Here is a 20403-nt window from a genome sequence, read left to right as displayed (position 1 = left end):
ATATATATATATATATATATATATATATATATATATACATACAGCTTATTGGTTCTACTTCCCTGGAGAACACTGACTAATACACAAAGTCTAGTCAATCTATTCTTTAAAATCCTATTTCTTTCCTCAACTGCTCCAGCATGGATAAGGATGTGAAAAACATAAAGGAATTGTCTGTCATACAATACATTTTACAAATTTGTTTTACTACCTAAACAGTGAAATATTTTCTTTAGACAATGACAGTAGGAACACACAACCTGTAACAGAATCAAGCCATTTAAAATTGTCCCATTAACTTCAATTTAAATATTTTGAATGAGGAGATAGGTTTTACATAACTTGAAAAAAAAATTGTCCTACAATATTCATGCTCATTGGTATTGGATGTTGAAAGAAGCCCATTACTAAACTAGAAAGAGTTTAATGGGGAGAGTACTGAAGTTCAATATTTATAGACTATTTTTTCAACTCCAAAACGACAAACTCCTAAAAGATATTTTAACTAACACATTGTGTTTCAATTTCCATTTGAATTGTGTTTAGATGTCTTTTAATGTAATGAATGGCTTTCAGATATTTAGCCCCTGCATGGACATTTTAACTTGTACATAAAATAATGCAGAATTTAGCAATTATTGGCATAGAAAGTTTATTGGAAATAGTCATTGTTTGCATCAATTAAAACTCATCATGGTCCCCAATTCCCATTTTGTTGTATCTGCACAATTAACCCAGAAGGTGAACACATCACTTTGCTACACTGCTGATAGGATCCAATAATATGGTATATAATTTTATAAAATCCAAATTTAAAAAAATACCTGAAAGGGGCCATTCATGTATTTTTAACTAAATGGCATTTCATCCAAGCAATATTTAGTAATTTTAGGTTAACAATTTCTTTGGACATGGTAATCCTGTGTTTTCACGTTACTTGTGGAATTAGCAACTGTTTTAACGAAAGAAAACACCATCTGCATACTTTATGTGATCTCAAGAGAGATCATATGGTTTCTAGGGAGGTATTATCATTTTTAATTCCAGGAAGGGTTGCTATTCTTCCTTAGTGAAAAGGCAAAAATACCTTCATCTTATCCTTAAAATTATGGGGCACAGATTAACTGTGCCTCTATGGGCTCCTATTTTTTAATTTTTTTTTTTTTTCTTGAGCCTAACTGTGTGCCCCTTCCCTTTCAAGGGCACAACTTTTATTTCACCAGACTCTCTCTGAGTCTTTCTCTATTTCTGTAATTGTCTCTTCCACTTGGGTATTCACCAGATTTTCTCCCATTTCTGATACCCTTCACAGCTACCTGGGTTTGGGCTACACCTGAGCAGAAACAGTAGACAGGCACCATCTGGTGAAATTCAGGTCCCTCACTTTTTCTGCTGTGTCGGCTTCAACCTCATGGTTCCCTTCATCTCACCAAGATTCCTGGTATCTTTCGGATGAATCTGTTAATATTATTTTTCTGGTTATTCTTGCCAACTAAAAGCTGGAAGGGGCAGTATACTGCCCTCCACACCTGCTTCCTATCTCAGTTCAGAAACCACAGGACACATGGCCACCAGCAAAATACCAAACTGATCTAAACTTAAGTCCTGAAATGTGATGACTCTGAGAGTGAGGCTGGATTTGCTTTTTTTTTTTTTTTTTTTTTTTTTACTTAAGATCGTTTTTACTTGAACAATAACTACCTGAAATAGAAAAGTCAACCCATTCGTTAAATTACCACAAGCAAATTTTAAATTGCTATGTTAAGGATCAGAGATCATTCTGAAAATAATGACATTTTTAGTGTTAATTTCTCATGCATATTTAATTCAGTGACCTGCTTTAAACAGTCCAGCTAACACATAAATTTATGGGGGGGTTTCTGGGTTTTTTTCTCAAGAAATTATTTTCCCTACTCTTTATCAATGGAAAGTTCAGATCTCAATTTAGTACCTTTGATTTTCTGCTTAAAGGGGTATTATCTTAAGGAGGGAAACATTTCTGGAACTCTAAATATTTTTTTAAATTATTTTAATTTTATTTATTATAAAAATGATAGCATTTCTATGCAAGATTTGCCTATAAAACAAATATTTAGTAGGCATAGTTTAAAGAAAATATACTCAGTTAAAAGTGATAGTGTACCACGATGAAGAGTGGCCCCCACTTGCCGGAACTAGAGAAAGCCCTCGCACAGAAACGAAGACCCAACACAGCCAAAAATAAAAACAAATAAATAAATAAATAAATAAAATTTAAAAAAAAAAGTGATAGTGTAGAAGCTAGCATAGGTATTATGTTTTAAAATAGTTTAAAATATGTTTTCAGTACTAATGCTACATATAAACTACTGATTGTCTTTATTATTATGAAAACTTGGGTGATCTCTTTTCTTAATAAGCTGCCGGCCCTGGATGCAGATTCTGTCCTCTTGTTTTGATATAATTAGATTTAATGAATAGCCTTTGCCATTTACCAGCTGTACCAACCTAGGGCAGCCACCCAGTATTGTTATGTTTTGTTTAATGATCCACAAAATGGAGAAAATAACGGCACTCAATTCACAAGGTTGCTCCAAGGACAAAATATGAGTCAACATATGCAAAGATCTCAGAACAGGGCTTATCACTAAGAACATGCTAAAGAGACCACCACCACCACCATCTTCATCATCATCATCATCATCATCATCAATGTCCATATGCTTCTAATCAGTTGATATTTTTCCACACTCCAAGTGCATGATATCTTTCTGAGTCCAAATCAAAGCTCAGGTATTTTTTTCCTTTGTGAAATTAATATATAAAGGACCCAAGTAACTGATGAAACATAGCTTTATTTTTCTTTTACTGCTTTTCAAAGGCTGGGGATCATAAAGTAAACATCTCCAATTACAGCAGCTCTTACCCAGGAGATATCAAAACTGACATCATGTTTCTTCACAACAGGTTCTAATAAAGTGAAGCGGATAAGGACCACAGACTTTTGGTAACCTCAGGAAGTCAGATTCTTACTGCACTTAATGAAAACACTTTTCTGTCCAGTGAACAAAGGGACTTGTTTTAACCAGCTGTGTATACACAGGACTAATTCTATCTTATTCCAACTGCTATTTTTGAATGCTTAATTAGCTTAGTCATCCTGAATTTCCCCTTTCTGGCACTTAAAAAGTCCTAAGTCTTCCCCTTAGTAATTACCCAATGAATTTCTTCTCTTTAAAAAAAAAAAAAAAAAATGAGCTTTTTAAGCTTTTATTCTTTGAAAGATTAATTTTAAAAATTATTTTGAAACAATTCCCCTTTTCCCTTTTGATGGAGTCCCAGCCATGGTAAAAAAAAAAAAAAGTGCCCACTTGAGGGAGTGGAGTTTATGATAATAGAGTGACAAAGAATGATAAAGACAACAATTTGGAGAAGTTTTAAAAGGCCTGAAATTCATCATGTTGTGCCTGAGAGAATATTCTTGCTGGTTCTCTAATGTAAAAAGGGTGCAATAATCAATGGAATCAAAATCAAGGTCAAGAATAAGTAGCACTAATGTGAAAAATACATCTTCTGAAAACATTTCAGGAATAGAAATATTTGCCCTTTTTAGTAATTTGCCTAATGGTAAAGTCATTGCTATTTAGACCTGACCTATTAATACTCAAATATTATTTACACAAACTAATAAATTTTAAAAATGTATGTATATGATGAATTAGATTTTCCAAAGCATTTAAAACTGATTGTAAACTTAATAAATTAAGTTTTCCACAGGTCTAGCTCTTTATATAGTCACAAATACTGGATTCTCTTAAATGCTTTAAATCCTTTTAAAGTTAGACAGGCAAACACAATGATTATACTTAGCCCCCTCCTAAATCCAACAATAATAACAATGTCTGTTAAGTAGAGTGTTATTACCATGATTTTCCTTTAATTGTTCAGCTTAACTTTTTTCATTCTCAGCTCCAACAGCAATATCTCCAACTTTGTAAACTTCAACATCCAGTTTATTTTGTCATAACAGAAGCCTTAATGCTCTTAGATTCTTTGTGCTCCCAATTGAAATGAATTTTCTCTCAGGTAATTTATAGATAATCTGTCTAGTTGCCAGGAAAAAAATCTCAAACTTTTGCCCTTAGTACAACTCAGTGATAAACTGTTTGATGAAGTTTAAATGTCCGGTTAGAAGAATTATTCTTCTTAACTAAGTGTGGATTATCTAAGTGCCTGAATATATAATTGCACTCACTTGTACATCTTACTTTCTTTCTTTATACTGAATATTCTATATGCCTTTCCCTTTTTTGTTGCTGCTTTTCTTTTTTTAATGCATCAGCAGAATCATTATTATCTGCATCAAGCAGATGAAGTATGGGACTATATATAACTTCCTTGTATCACTGCAAGGATGACATTGACATGCCCATTGTCACTTCCCCTGGAGGCTGTCCCTTGGGTGAAGTGGACTTTTTATCTATTGGGGGACAGACGTATAAAGGCAGAGAGGTGAAATGGGTCTCTTTCCTTATGTCTTTGGGAGGGCTGTAATAGCACTATCTTCTACTACAGAAATGTCCTAATGAAGTATCCTAATTGGGTTGGGGATCTCATATCCCGAGGTACCATGACTTGAATGTCCTAAAGGAAACTACCAATACTATCAGAAAATATCCAAAGTAATATGATTCAAAACTAGTACCTAATAATAAAGCAGTGTGTGAATGAGAAAATAAATAAATACATGAATACAATGCATGGATAAATATCCAAAATGTCCTATATTACAAAGAGTGCTTCTTGTCCCACAGTACCTTCCATACATCCAGAACATACCTCAAAGCAATACATCTCCTTACGTGTTGTTGCATGGTGTTGTGTGCTGGAGCCTCTCACCCTGAGAGATGGAGAATGGCCACAACTGTAGCAGTTGGTCATATACATTTCATGGAAGATATTATCTAAATGCAATGAGTATAAAAATCAGATGGACATTTCCATGGCAACCTTCACATATGAGCATTTCTCCCCTTGCAAAGGATGTAGCTAGCGGAAGATAAGGAAATAGAAAAATAAACCCTGGCAGCTCTCAGCTTGTGGTTATGTGGATACTCACAGCTGGACCAAGGTGTTTTACATGCAAAACAGATAATTTCACAAAACACCAACCTCAGATGAGACCATTCTGTGACCACACCAGAGTGAGATAAAAACAAGACCATTTCACCATGAGACAACCATACACTTAGAAAAAAACAAGAAAGAGAGATTCATATCTTACAGTTATCAAATACTGAATTTAACATGCTCCATTATTTCATATCAAGGCTTAATATAGATCATTGCACAGATGAAGATAGATGCAGATAATTATAGAAAAATAGAGAACATATACCATGCAAAAAACACAAAGGAGAAAGGAAAGTGCTAATCTCAGTTCTGTAATTTTGAGAATGAAAATGTGGTGTGACTGAAATATATTGAAAGATGTTTTAATATATTACAGAGCTATAATTATATGAAATATAGGGAAAAAAATAAAATTCTATACCAAAAAAAGCAGAAATAGTACAATAAATGAAAAGATAGCTATACATTCATTTATATTCTATAAACTGAATGAGATACATAACTTTCTTGGATATTTCAGGGCAATTTAGTTCATCAAATCATTTACGTCAAAATGGATTTTAAAATGTTAGACTAGGAAATTAATGAAGATGTGCACTTAGCCCGATCAATTTCTGAATTCTAGCTGATAAGACAGAAATACTTTTAAAATATATGAATTATCCACAGTAATGTGAAATAATACCTCTTACAGCTTACTGGAATGTTAAATTTTTACAGTGTGAAGCATGCTTTTTTTCTCTCTAATGCAATAAGCTTTTTAAATCACAGTCATTGTTAAATAAGAATCCTAATATATATGACATTTTCACAGATTACTTTGTTTATAATTTTAAAATTGAATTGCTGACAAAAGTATTTCAGTTCAATTTACATTTCTATTGTGGCAGCTTTTATGTTCTCACTCCTGGCTTTCTAACGGCAATCATAATTCTCAGTATGAAAAAAGGCACTTCTCTGCTTTTCCCTAGACAAAAGGAGAACTCATCATATGCTTTATTTTGAAAAGGGCATCATATTTCTGAGATACATATTATTTGTATGACCTCAAGTTTTGAGAGATAAAAAGCACATAAATTTATTTATTTATTTGAATATAAAATGTATACAGTTTTACATAATGAGCTTTGGAAAAGTGTTCAAAGCCACTGAGGTATTAGATCTTGGTTGTAGATGGCTGAAATAGATTCTGGTTAACCTAAACCAGATGATAGATCATATTGGGTAACTCACACAATTAATGGGAAGATTGAAGGAACACGCTTTTATAATGAGGGCGGCAACCATAGAGACTAGGTCTCAGAACATCAGTGAAATTGCAGGACAAGGACAGCCTGACGAGGGTAATGCGGCTGCCAGCCACTCAGACCTGGAAGTTAGATGGTGCCACTGGACCTCTGTCATGAATGAATGCTTCCTTGTTTCTGACCCTTTTTACCCCTTGCTCCAGTTTCAGATTCCACACTGAAGCCATCTGTATTAGTGTTCTAGGGCTGCAGGAACACATGACCACAAGGTTGATGGCTCAAAGAAGAACAATTTATTCTCCCACAGTTGTAGAAGCCAGAAGTCCAAAATCAAGGCACTGGCAGGGCTTCATTTCCCACAGAATATTCTAATGGAGAATCCTTCCTTGCCTCTTCCATCCTCTGCTAGCCCAGGTGTTTCTTGGAGCTATGCCTGGCTATTTAATTTTAAATAATTTAAAATGAAAAACTGTTATAAGTTCGGTCCCTCCATCGCACTAGCCGTATTTCAAATGCTCAAAAGTCACAGCTGGCCCCTGGCTACTGTATAGGACTATGCAGTGTAAACACATCTGTCATCACACAAAGTTCTCTTGGACAGCACTGCTCTGGAATAGTCCCTGAAAACAAGAAGTGGTTCCACTTACTGGGCTTCAAACAACAAAGAGTCCTACGATTGCCTATTACTTGTATAGTAAATTCAATATTTATTTTTCATCATCACCAGGAGAGTTGTTTATTCTACATTTGGATATGATTTCACTGCCTCAGTCAATTCCACCCAACACAAACTCACTGATGGCTTTCTCCACCCTCATGGCTGTTCATGCAAAATCTAAGAACTTACTTCACAGACAAATTATTAGGCAGTGGACTGTCCTCTTAATATGCCTTCTGCAATATAAAACCAGCCCACCTTGTAGAAGGAGAAATCAACTACGGAAGGCTCAATTATAGTCTAAGTGTATGCTGATTTACAAGCTGCTGTGTCTAAATTGATCTAGCCACTCATCTTTGACATTTCCCCCAAAGTCAATGAACATGGTTTCTGCAACTAACATAAGGTATTGCACTTCAGATAATTATACCCAATTACATGCTTGCAAGATATGTGCTTCCAAAACCAGTGGCTCTGTAGTACTAGCCTAGTAGTTGCAGTATGTAAAAATTTCATTGGAAAAATAATGAGGCTTATTTGAAATTAGAAGTTGAAGCAAACCCCCAGACAAAAGAATTTTCTCTGGACATTATGATAATGATTTTTCCATTTTTATTACTTTTTATTCTTAGTTTTCAAAGATATAAATGTTGTTTTTTCATAGCTGCCTGCTCTTCTCCAATTAGATGTATCTCAGATGCCTCAGATGTGACTAATTATATTTAAAATATTCCTTCTATTTTTGTATCAACTTTTTTTTTTTAATATGAGTGGTTAGGTTTTGTGGTTTTGTTTCCTAAATTCATTCTTTGCTATGCTCTGATATTTGGTAAAATTTTAAATGTACTAGTCAAACTTAAGGATAAATGGCTAGATTAATAAGATTTGGTAATTTGAGTTAATTTGCTCACCCCATGTAAAAATTTTACTTCTACCCCTGAGTCAGCACTACATGCAGGATTCTGATGACTAAGCCCTGATCCTGGTGATGTTGTGGGAGGAAGGGAGGAAGTTGGTGATGGATGGTTTAACTTCAATGTGTGTCAGTAATTTTTCTATCCTGTAATGATTCCTGTATTTCCCCAGAAAGCTGGGTTACCTGTGACAAACTCCATTTTTCCATATCCAGTGTTTACACTGAATTCTGACTTTTAAGATTTTCTACGTTAGAGAGCAGTATTTAAATTACCTAGGGACAAACTACAGAAGCCAGTTGCTGTGAATAAGGTAACATGTGGAGACATTATCTTGTTGCTTTGTTTTCATAAATAAATTATCTAGTTAAATATCTCAGAGTGTTCTGCTTTGAAGCTCTTGTCCTCAAGTTACAGATCACTTCAGGTTGTAATTAATTTTTTTTGGAAAATTTACCTTGTTGATGATAATCTTTTATTGATTTTCCAGAATGGAATATTCCTCAACCCAATCTAGTTATACTGTCAATCTCACCCATCCTGCTTTACGTATTATACATACTCATTGCAATCTGGGTCTGTCCATGATTCTAGTCATGACTTTTCAATACCAAAATGCATTCATTTGTTGTTTTACCTTTCTTCCCATAATTAATACATTTCTTTCTTTCTTTTGAAAAGTTAGAAGAAAATATTGCATAGGCGACTCCTGCCGTTAATGAAAAGTTTTTAAAAAAAGGAATTCTATGGAGTTTTTCTGAAATGAATTTCACAAGTTAATATTAGAGTCAAAAAATATTTGACATTTCAACAATGCTAACTTCCCATTTGGCATCAACAAATATATTTTAGGAAATAAATATGTCAATGGTATACAACTTTATAATGTGAAACTTTGAGAAAGTAGCAGTTGAAATCTCAAATACAGTATCAAGGCTCATTTTATACATGAACTTAAAAATAGTTTGATGGCTGTGAACCTTTTCTTTTACTATCAATAGATAGAATGTCTGTAAATATTTTTAAAGAAAAATAATACTAGTATAAGTTATTAAATGTACTACTAATCCTAGACCTGTAATGTTTAGTTACCATCTACAATAGTAAAAAAATTCTATTTTGCATTGCATACATTTCTCTTTGATTCATTCAAATAGTGTCTACTTTAAAGTTTCAAATAGAGTGGAGAGGGAATATTTCTGGGTAAGTATTAATAAGTTTGTTGTTAAGATACCTAATTTCTCTAATTAAAAATAGAGGATTCAGCAACTCTAATGCACCTTCAGTAACATGATCATTAATTAATAGCTGCATGTAATTTATATATAGGTCAAAACAATGAAAATGGAATTCCTAGAAAGACACACTAAAAACATTTATTAATGATGTAAATTGGTAGAGAAATATTTTTTCCCCATTATGTTGCAGAATACATTTGGGTGAAACATAAATGCACATACTTCTGCAAGGTGGGAACGATGGATCACCAGGAGGAAAAATAAATAAATGTAGCTATATAAAATTTAGATGGCTTAATATGACTAGATCAATTTTGCTGTAAATTTGATGGGTATTTTAATATTAAACAAATGATGAATATCTATTTCTTTCAAAATATCGGGGAAAGGAGTAAGGAGAAGATAGTGTGTGCTTTCATAATAAATTTGTAATGATATTTTTTCCTTGATAGTAATTTGCAATGTTCTGATTTTGTGTCTATTAAACACTTAAAGATGGAGAGGAATTTATGCGCTATGACTGAAATCATTCACTGACAAAATGTGACCACTTACTGCTTAATTTGGTTAAGAACCAACAGAAAATATGAGGCAAATATTTTGTCAGAGCATTTATTGGATATTTATCATTTTGCCATATAAAAGAAAAATTTCCACTTAACTTGAAGTGTTGGTTGAATAATAGCTTGAAAAGATTCTTAAAGGAGCAACTATTTTAACTAATGGAAGATAAAATGAGATAACTACTAATCCATTTCTAAATTGAAGATTTCATGATTGTACAGGGTGGACATTAGGCAAAATACATTTATCATCTGATCCATAAGCAAGCAGACCTTACTCATAAGAATTTTTGAAGTAGTACATGGAAATATCTGCCAAAAGAAAAATTGTGAATTTCCTTATACTGATATGTTTATATATTTTTCCATTGAATAAAACAAGAGAGCCACAAAAATAAGCTCAATTTATGACTAAGGATGAGTAATTTGAAATAAATTTCACAAAGAAAGTTACACATTAAATTCATTTCCTTTTTTATTGTTGCTTTGAAAGAAAGTGAGGAAAATTTTTTTTTCTCAGCCAAAAGAGTTTTTTCCACTTTGACTTAAATAAAAGTGTCTATTGTGTCACACCAGGTGTCCATCTATGTTCAGATATCCTAGCAGAGACTAATAAAGGAATATTACTTCTTAACCAGAAGCTTTGTCTGAAATACATGGAGACAAACTGACAATAACATCAATATCTCCCAGTAAAAGATAAAAGCCAGATATTATTTTAATAAAAAATGATTACAAAGTATAGGAGCACATGAGCTGCACACAAATAGAGAATGCAATAATGCCCAAACAACCTAAAATATTTAAAAATTATTTACTGTGAGTAACTATAGGAAAAGTCCCACATATTTCTCATAAAGAGATATTTTAAGACTACCTATGGCAGAAGGTGGGATCAAGATGACAGAGTAGGAAGACCCTGAGCTCCCCTCCTCCCAGGGACACACCAAAACTACGAATACATATAGAACAAGCCTGGAATGACCTGAAGACTAGCAGAACAGCTCTTTTATAATTAAGGATATAAAGAAAAAAACACATCAAGACAGGTAGGAGGGGGAGACAAACAGCCTATTCAGGACCCACATTCCTGGGGGATGATTGAAAAGAGGAAGGGGATATCACAGACTCACAGGTCCTTTCTAAGGAGCAAGGGATTTGAGCCCCACATTGGACACCTCAGCCTTGGCGTCCGGCACCAGGAAGATGAGCCCCCTTAAATGATTTTGAAAATCAGCAAGGCTTATGACCAGGAGATCTGGAGAGCTGTAGGCAACCAAGACTCAGTCTTAAAGGACTTGCCTACAAACTTACTTTGAAAAGTGCGGCTGCCCCAGCACATCCTCCAGCCCACCCCCAGCTCCAGCTCCAACACACCGTGGGAGAAGCCCCTGCTGGCACCAGGCTCTGGCTGGCTCCAAAGCCATGCGTCATATGTAGTCTGTAGGAGACACTTCTACACAAGGGCACACCTTCAAGACTGGGAGAAATAACTGTTTTGCTTCATTTATAGAGACAAACATAGAAAATCAAACAAAACGAGAAGACAGAGGAATATATTCCAAACAAAAGAATAAGATAAAACCCAAGAAAAAAACCAACAGAAAAAAGACAACAAATAACAAGAGTTGATGAGACTGTGGAATAAAAGATACCCTCGTGTACTGTTGGTGGGAATGTAAATCAGTGCAGCCCCTATGGAAAACAGTAGGAGGTTCCTCAAAACATTAGAACATAGAACTATTTATTATAAGATCCAGCAATTCTACTCCTGGGTATTTCTCGGAAGAAAATGAAAACACTAATTTGAAAAGATATATGCACCCCAATGTTCATTGCAGCATTACTTACAATAGCTAAGATATGGAAGCAACCTAAGTGTCCATCAACAGATAAATGAATAAAAAGATGTCCTATATATAAACAATGGAATATTACTCAACCATAAAAAAGAATGAAATATTGCCATTTACAACAACATGGCTGGATTTGGAGGGTATTGTGCTAAGCGAAATAAGTCAGGCAGAGAAAGACAAATACTGTATGTTTTAACTTATATGTGGAATCTAAAAAACAAAACAAACAAACTTAACAAAACAAATAGACAGGGATATAGAGAACAAACTAGAGGTTGCCAGAGGGTAGGGGGGCTGGGAGATGGGCAAAATAGGTGAAGGAAATTAAGAGGTACAAACTACCATTTATAAAATAAATAAATCACAGAGATGTAATGTACAGCAGAGAGAATATTGTCAATAATATTGTAATCTATAAAAATGTTGAATCACTAGCTTGTACAGCTGAAACTATTATAATATATTATTGTAAGTCAACTATACTTCAATTAAAAATAAATACTATGGCAGCAATTAATAGACACTATAAAAAATAAGTTTCAGAGGGTAGTGAAATATCACCTTAGTATTTTCTTCATTATTTTTGATCAGGTTTCATTTAATCTAAGCATAGATAAATAAGATAAATTTGTAGTTTTCCAAAAGTAATGTCATTCATATTATTCATTTAAATGGCAACAATTAGAATATTTTTGGTGGGTTGTAAGTTGGTGTATCAAGGAAAATATGAATAATCACCACTAATCAAGTAAAACTACCAGAAGTTATTGCCAGTATATTTACCATGTCTTATGTAAAATTAATGAATCATTTTTCTTTCTTATGTAAACAACAGCCTCCACAAAGTATATATACTACAATATTATCAGAAAGAGATGTGTCCCCTTATTCATTAATTTATTCATTAATCTGATACAATATATTGATTGCCTACATGTAGCAGGAACTGTACTTGTCACTGAGGTTAAAACAGTTGAAAAAGCAGAATCACAACCATAACAAAAAAGCCAAATTTTTGTAGAGGAATACTGATTCCGACAGGATGGAAAATGAAAATTCCTGAAATTTTCTCCAGGCTCAAAAAAGAAAAAAAATGCGCTAGGGGATAAATTACACTAAAGATTATTTTCTATGAGTTTGAAGTTCAAAGGAAAGAAAGAAAAATCTGCAAAGGAACTGCTTACACACACATACATGCACACACACACACATGTGAATTTTAACCAAATAGCGAGTGAAAGGAAAACTTACGGCTATTGACAAAAGGAAGCAATCAATTTTGGGAATTATCATGGACAAAATATCAAAGACCAGCCCAAGAGGCCTGCAGAGTAAAGGAACTGATCCTGAGACACTTCATACACAAATAACTTCCATAAAGAAACTCCCAGAATCAAAAGGTAGGGAAAGAAATGAAAGTCTAACATGCAACTGAAAAATGGATTTAAGGAGAGGGAGTAGAGGAAATTGGAGACAGACAGTGTGGGAGAAAAAAATAGACAAGCATTTTCAGAATTGAAGAAGACACTATTCTACAGATCCAGAAGGCATAAGTTGTTTGAATTAAGGTAGATAAAATAGACATCTAGACACATTTTATTTACACTGCAAACACTGAAGGCAACGTTTTAAAACCTAAAGCCACCAGAGAAAAAAGAGAACAATTACAAAGTCAAGACAATTAGAATAATAATTTTCTCAACAAGAAACATTAAAGCCAGAAGATGGTAATACAATATGTTCAAAGTACTGAGATAAATTCAATGTCTTCTCTGAATTGCATGCACAGAAAGACTGTCTTTCAAAGTCAAAGGTGAAAATATACATATAAACAAAAACTGAGTTTAACCCCAATACTCATGCTAAAGCAATAAGAAATATAATGCAAAAAAAAAAAAAAAATGGGGAAATGATCATAGAAGGAAAATCTACTCATTCTTGAAATGTCAAATATTTAGTATAGCTGGTATGATGGTTGATTTTATGTGTTAATTGGACTGGCCTTGGGGTGCCCAGATTAAACATTATTTTATTTCTGGGTGTGTCTAGGAGAGTTTTTCTGGATGGGATTAGGATTTGAATCAATGGATTTAGTAAAGTACATTGCCCTCCCCAGAGTAGGTGGGCCTCACCCAATTTTTTGAGGCTCCAATTAGAGCACAAGATGGAGGAAGGAGAAAGCAACCCCTTTTTACTGCCTCACTGTTGAGCTGGGGAATCTCATCTCATCTTCTGTAAACCAGGATTTACACCATCGGCTCCCCTGGATCTCAGGCCTTCCTACTTGGATCAAATTATACCACTGGCTTTTCTGGATCTTCAGTTTACGAGCAGCAGATTGTGGGACTTCTCAGCCTCAGTAATCACATGAGACAATTCCTCATAATAAATCTATCTACCTATCTATCTGTCTGTATCTGTCTGTCTGTATCTATCTGTCTGAATCTATCTATCTATCTATCTATCTATCTATCTATCTATCTATCTATCTAATCTGTTTCTCTGGAAAACCCTGACTAAAACAGCTGGATCATAGTTTCTTAATGTAGGTGAGAGTTTTCCAATGGAATGTTTCCAACTGCGTGCCAAGGAAAATACTGCATAGATGTTTGACTATAGGTAGGCATAGAGGTACGTGTTTGTACACACACACTTTATTTTATTTTGCATCTTAATCATATAAAAAATAAAAAGGGATATCATGTAGAGCAGAACAGAAATAATTCTTTGCCTTTTGAGATGATTAATTTCAGTTTATTTATTGACTATAATGTAAATCCCTATAGGTTTAAAATCTTGGTGAACTTTCTATTTAATACACATTTTGAAAACTAGAGAAAAAGTTCGTAGGCATCATAGCACTATTTCTTGGTAGTAATGAATCCTATTACATTTATGACTATATTATCATATCAGTTAATGCATTTTCTGTGCAATGATGCAGTTCCACCCCCGACATCCATCAGCAAAATGAATCTTTTTTCAAGGACTCTGCATGAATACTAAATAAATCAATAGAAAATATGCAGAATCATTATGTGGAAGATAAATCCATGTTAACTGTAGCTTGACTAATGCTGTTGTTCAGCATTTTTATTTTGACAACTACATTTTCTTATATTGTAATATACAAACACCCACCTTTTCCAAGTTAAACTTATTTTTATTCCAATCAAGCCCAATTTATCAATTGAAATAAACAAATAGGACATTGGATACTTCTAGAGAGAAACAGGAAATATGACAGGAGTTACATAATCTTTCCCCATATGTTAGGTATTACTATTTGATTTCTTCATAACTGTTACTTTCCATACAGTCTGTACCTTCTCAGCATGCATGTTGCTGGCATCAGTTTCTTCCTGTGGAGATTGCATATCTTCATTCAGTTTTTCTTTTTGGCAATATTATTATGATTTTAACTGCTGATGTCAAAATATCATTTCTATTTATCCCAGAAACAGAGAGACGATAAAGAAGTGTGAGGAAAATGTCATTTTCAGCAGGATAATCTCCAGGTGATATTATCCCAAAGATAACTTTCCAGAATACTGTTTTTCTTGTATTATTTTCTCCCAAACTTCTTTTGACGAACTGTTGACCTTAAAGTCCTAAATATCCAACATACTGCTAGGAGACAAATCTCCCCCTGCATCCTTCTGTCTGAATGAGCCCATTACAAACTTTCTGTGATTGATTCAAGCACTTCAGATAGTATTTCTTGTAATAAATACTTTGGAATAGCCCAGGTGCAGTGAAAACCATAACTTTCATGACCATAGAATTTGCTAAGGAGGTTTACTAAAATAATTTGAATGATCTTATTTAGATCTTATTTCACCTGTCATTTAGGTCTTACTTGATACTCTATTTCAAAAGGAAAAGAGTAATAACAAACTGAATTAATATGTTCTTTATGGTAATATAAATCTGAATCAAAAAAGGATATAGTTGCTCAGTGATGACTCTATTAAGAATTTTCTCATGCATCTACACTCTTAATTCTCACACAAACCTATGAATTGTATGCAGTTATCATTTTGATTTTCTAGATGAGAAAATGCCCAAGGAAATCTATTATACAGGTTTACACACATAGTGAATTGGGGGGAGGGTGAATTCACTTCTACACAGGTGGGCAGTGCTGTTTTCTTAACCCTCACTTTCTCTTGATTCCTATCAACACACTTCATGAAATTATAGGATATTTCTCCTACAATGATTCTATTGCCTTTTTTTTACTAAAATATTTACCTCATAGAAAAATAAACAACAGCCTATAATCGTAAAGATATTTCAATCTAATTTTAGGAACAATGGCAAACAGAAGAAAGTGTGAGTAAAAGGCAGTTTAGGAAATGTTAGCAAACATAAGTAAGGTTTCTAAAAATCTTTATTTTTTTGGTATTTTCATAACTTCTTGCTTTGGAATATTTCTTGGTTAGCTTATAATGAGAATTAGTTATTAGTTATTGTTGGTGTCTCAGGAACGCCCACCCCATATGTAGCCATCAAAGTAGCAATCAGCTAAGTGTCACCTGCCTGCTAGGACAGTTTCCCTCTCTTTCCCTATTAATTGTTAGAGTCTAAGTTTGGGAAAGCTGGAGATTCATTCTGATTAATTGTATTTCAGTCATTTCTATTTTCAAGTTTTCAGCAAGGCCCAGGCATGATACAAACATTCTTATATGAATTTAACCTTTTTTTTTTTGAATTTTATTTTATTTTTTATTGACGCATGGTTGATTTACAATGTTGTGCCAATCTCTGCTGTACAGCAAAGTGAGCTTTATTTTTTATTAATGAAAATTTTAAGAAAGACAGGGCTGTCATATTGCTTTAAATACAGTTGTCTAAAAAGACATGTTATCGGAACTGCAAAATATTGATGTTTTTCCATCCAATTATAGTACTATCTACCAAACATGCTATATGTGTTTGCTATTTAATTAAAATACTTTAAGCAATGTGCCTTTTACAAGTTTTCTTTGACACACATAAGAACAAAGGAAATTTACAGTAATCATGATATAGCATTTTATCTTAAAATAATTACATATAAAAATAAATTAGAATAGTGCAAAAGTTAGTGAATTTCCCAAATACAAAATGGGTCTCATGAAAAATATTTTCATTCCAATTTTACATAGACTTTCAAAAAAATTATGTCTACCTTTTACAATTTACAATTCATAGAGAGAAAGGCCACAAGATATTTGTGATTTAAACAAAGTTTGATATATTTGTTTGTTTTTCCCAGTGAGTATAGTATTTGAGTGGAAGTAAGCATTATTTATCTGTTTTTTTTTTTTTTTGCTCCTCCCTTAAATGTGATGCAAGTCTTAGAATGGGTAAATATCTGTAACATTTTATTTCGTATAGCATATGTTTAATAGCTTTAATTGCGAGGTCTATAGGTAACAATGATGTAGGCTGCTTAAATCTACAATTATTTCATAGTAGATAAAAGTTCAATATGATTATGATGATCATAACAAATGTGTGCTATCACACATCTTTTTCCTCAAATTTCTAAACATTATAGTTTGAAAACGCATTCAAACTGTTTTCAAGGATCAGTCAATATGTTATTTTATTTATGCTTTATGTGAGTAAAAATTTATTTTCTACAGTATAAGAAAAACACTATCTGATTGTAACAATAAATGAACCTATGTAATTTAAAACAAATGCAGTGAAACCCTAAATGAAATCAAATAGATAGTCCATTCAATTAAAAAAAAATGAAAAAACAAAAACATTGATACTGTTAGATATATTCCAAGCTTAATGTAGAAGGAATTTTCTTCTTTATCAGAGAATAAAGAAGGATTTGTAAAATTTTTTTAATGAACTATTTTAAACCTTTCTCAAAATCAAGTAATCATACATGCCTGAGCCTGTTTCTGGACTCTATATTAAGAGTAGAAACTTATGGTTATATCTGGCCCACAGCATGTTTTTCTTTGTCCCATACGTTAAGAATGTTCTTACACTTTTAAAGGTGGTATAAAACAAAACACACAACAATAACAAATAAAAAGAGAATTTGCAAAATAATTCTATGCAACTGAAAAATTGAAATATTTACTATCTTGTGCTACGCAGAAATCTTTGACCACTCTTGTACTATATTTTTAAACTTGTCCCAGCTTTATTGAGATATGACTGACATGCATCATTGCACAAATTTAAGGTGTACAGCATAATGGTTTGACTTATGTATATTGTGAAATGATTACCAGACTTTAGTTAACATCCATCATCACATATAGAAACAATAAAAAGACAAAGCAGAAAAAGAAAAGAAAAAAAAGTTTTCTTGTGATGAGAACTCAGGATTTACTCTCAACAATTTTCATATATATCATTACTTTTACAGAAGCATGTCTCCTATTATTTTCAACATAGTTACTTATTTGATCATATTGGTATCAGCCAATGAAACTGTTTAAATTTTTAAATGTACCCAAAAGAAATTTAATATCATCTACCAACTATTAAAAATCAGCTGTTTTAATTTGTTCTTTCTACGCCTACAGCACATATTTCTATTTAATTTCCTTCACATAATATATACATGTACTCCTATTATGTTAATTTAAATATAATAAGTATATGATAGGAATAAACAGTTTAACAGAAGAGTGTGCTGTAAGACTATGTAAGTGGAAAATAGGAATCTTCAGTTTCCAATAATCTTTTGGCAAAATCAATGAATAATTAGTCTCCTTAAAGTCTGAAAAGATGTTAAATTATTATAAAGCATCACCTTAACTCTATCAGATATTTTATTTGAAGATTCATAATTTATCTGTTGGAATTAAAAGTGGAGAATTATCCATATACCTCCTTTTTTTTTTTTTTTTTTTTTTTGACTGTGTTGGGTCTTTGTTGCCACGCAGGCTTTCTTTAGTTGCGGCGAGAGGGGGCTACTCTTCATTGTGGTGCATGGGCTTCTCATTGCGGGGGATTCTCTTGTGGCAGAGCACGGGCTCTAGACACATGGGCTTCAGTAGGTGTGGCATGTGGACTCAGTAGTTGTGGCTCACTGGCTCTAGAGCACAGGCTCAGTAGTTATGGTGCATGGGCTTAGTTGCTCCGCGGCATGTGGGATCTTCCCGGACCAGGACTCGAACCCGTGTCCCCTGCATTGGCAGGCAGATTCTTAACCACTGCACCACCAGGGAAGCCCCCATATGCCTTCTTGAAAAAAATGCAAGCATGCAGCTAAAACCCAGATGAGACAAGGATGACTGAGAATGTGCCCTAAGCATTCTCATTATTGAGAATGATGAATATAGAGAGATGGGGTTTTCCAACACACTTTCAAAAAAGTGTTAACTATCTTCTCTTTGAAGGAGATATGGCATAAAACATCATCATAATCTTTTGCCCGGATGAAATAGGATGCTTCTGCCTTCGATAATTTTAAGGGCATTCTCTATGCTTTTCTCTCACAAGACACTCTCTGGATCACCTATTGTTTCATAAAAATGGAGGATGTATGTAAATATTGTCACTCCCTCCTCCTTCCCTACTCTACAATATACGTGAGTTCCACGGATTGAGGAGGGAAGGTGGATGTAACACCCGGCACTAGGGGAAGAATAACCCCTATTTTATAGGAAGTTTTCCTTGTGAACTAGAGTCTGACACTCAGAGAACAGTAAAGGCATAGGTTAAGATCATTTTTTAGGGTTGTTGGCATAATGTTGAGGGAAATCCTTTTTGATGGTTTATATTTTTGTTACTGAAGTAGAGATTGAGTTCACTAAAATTATGCATGAGTAGCAGTGCTATAGGTTCAAAAAAAAAGAAAAAGAAAAGAAAAACATTTGAAACATCCACTATGGAGAGGATGGGAAAAAAAAGAAAAACCAATTAAAACAAAAGGTTTTCTAGACACTAATTAGGGCTCAGTTGAAGTTGAGTTAGGAAACTGATAAAGAGATCAAATCTGAGACGTTGTAGTTATTTCCAGTAGACTTCATCAGTCCTGGATTTGCTATAGAGAAGCTACCTGGATGGATTGATCTAGGGTAAAGGTGTTCCTAGCATAAGGCAACAGAGCATAATTGCTGAGTTTAATTAAAAAGGAGACGTTCACAGAGCATGCATTTGATATAACAGGGAGAAAATGAGGGCTCAAGAGAGAGGGGTCTGTCTGAGGCTCAAGAACATTCATTGACTAACCCCTAAATGAACCAGAAGAAAAACTTGTATATTTGACTTAATTTCATAAGGAGGATCATTTTCAGTGAATGACAAAATTTGGACAATTATCATAGAAGAGTTTGGATAACATGGATAAAATTTGTGGACCACTGGAGAAAAAAGTCAATAAACTCAGCTTAAGGAGATTGCATGGACAATCAACATAAATTTGCCTAGAATTATGCACCCAAAATTTTAGGGGCAAATGTGCTCATTTCAATGCTATGCTTTAATACTGAAAAAAATATTGACATTAAAATTCTGGAAAAAAAGTTATATGTAGTTCACCGAAAATATCAGGATCAGTCAATATTTATAGGGAGCATATGCACTTGCCAAAAGGTCTGTATTTTCACCATTCAACTTGTTAATTTGAGGTAAAGTAATACCTTGATAAGAATGCAGGCATATTTATAGATAAAGTAAAAAAAATAATTTTAGATTATCTTAAATATTAATGTATAAATACTGTGGAGAAACTGACATTTTTAAATTCTGAGGAGTAATGTATTTTACAAATAGTGTTATATTTATGTTTGACCTCAAATAACAGAACAAGCACAGGTACAGAATATTTTAAAGTACTAACTTAAAATTT

The sequence above is a fragment of the Balaenoptera acutorostrata genome, chromosome 13 (genome assembly GCF_949987535.1).
Source record: "Balaenoptera acutorostrata chromosome 13, mBalAcu1.1, whole genome shotgun sequence".
Lineage (NCBI taxonomy): Eukaryota > Metazoa > Chordata > Mammalia > Artiodactyla > Balaenopteridae > Balaenoptera > Balaenoptera acutorostrata.
This window is presented reverse-complemented; position numbering follows the sequence as displayed.